The following is a 1,635-nucleotide window of genomic DNA, read 5'->3' on the forward strand; positions in this document are numbered from 1 at the left end:
TAACAGCAGCAAAATTTCCTCATGTCACAGTAGCAAAATTTGCTCATGTCAAAGCAGCAAAATTTACTCATGTCACAGCAGCAAAATTTGCTCATGTCAAAGCAGCAAAATTTGCTTATGTCATAGCAGCAAAATTTGCTCATGTCAAAGCAGCAAAATTTGCTTATGTCACAGCAGCAAAATTTGCTCATGTCAAAGCAGCAAAATTTGCTCATGTCACAGCAGCAAAATTTGCTCATTGCTCATGTCAAAGCAGCAAAATTTGCTCATATCATAGCAGCAAAATTTACTCATGTCAAAGCAGCAAAATTTGCTCATGTCAGCAGCAAAATTTTGTCATTGCATGCAAAGCGCAAAATTGCTCATGTCAAAGCAGCAAAATTTGCTCATTGCTCTGTCAGAGCAGCAATTTCTCATTGCTCTTTCAGGCACACAATTTGCTTATTGCCCATGTCACAGCAGCAAAATTTGCTTCATGTCAAAGCAACAAAATTTTGGCTCATGTCACAAAACAGCAAAATTTGCTCATGTCAAAGCAGCAAAATTTGCTCCAAAAATGTCAAAGCAAAACCCAAAAAGTTGCTCATGTCAAAACAGCAAAAGTTTTGCTTCCAAAATGTAAAAGCAGCAAAATGCTCATGCACCAGCCAAAGCCAAAAAATTTGCTCCACTTGCCTCATGTCACAGCACCAAAATTTACTCATGTCAAAGCAGCAAAATTTTCTCATGTCAAAGCAGCAAAATTTGTCGTGTCAAAGCAGCAAAATTACTCATGTCAAAGCAGCAAAATTTGCTCATGTCAAAAAGCAGCAAAATTTACTCATGTCAAAGCAGAAAAAATTGCTAATTGCTCATGTCACAGCACCAAAATTTGCTCATGTCAAAGCAGCAAAATTTGCTCATGTCAAAGCAGCAAAATTTACTCATGTCAAAGCAGCAAAATTTGCTCATTCCTCATGTCACAGCACCAAAAAATTTTGCTCATGTCAAAGCATCAAAATTTGCTCTTGTCAAACCAGTAAAATTTGCTCATTGCTCTTGTCACAGCAGCAAATTTGCTCATCGTCAAAGCAGAAAAAATTGCTAATTGCTCATGTCAACAGCACCAAAATTTTACTCATGTCAAAGCAACAAAATTTTGCTCATGTCAAAGCAGAAAAATTTACTCATGTCAAAGCAGCAAAATTTGCTCATGGTTCACAGCACCAAAATTTGCTCATTTCAAACAGCACCAAAATTGCTTAAAAATTTCAAAGCAGACAAATTGCTCATGTCAAAGCCAGCCAAAATTTGGCTCAATTGTTGCTTCTTGTCACAGCAGCAAAATTTGCTCATTGGCTCTTGTTCACTAGCAGCAAAATTTCTGCTCATTGTTCAAATAAGCAGCAAAATTATTTACTCATGGGTCAAAGCAGGCTGAAAAATTTGCTCATGTTCAAAGCAGGCAAAATTTACCTCAATGTCCTCGGTTAACAGCAAATCAAACTTTCGCTCATTGTCAAAGGCAAGCAAAATTTTAATTGCTCATGTCAAAGCAGCAAAATTTACATCATGTCCAAAGCAGCAAAATTTGCTCATGTCACAGCAGCAAAAATTTGCCTCATGTCACAGCAGTCTAAATAAATTTGCTGCATG

This window comes from Macrobrachium nipponense, chromosome 20 (assembly GCF_015104395.2).
Source record: "Macrobrachium nipponense isolate FS-2020 chromosome 20, ASM1510439v2, whole genome shotgun sequence".
In the NCBI taxonomy this organism is placed as follows: Eukaryota; Metazoa; Arthropoda; class Malacostraca; order Decapoda; family Palaemonidae; genus Macrobrachium; species Macrobrachium nipponense.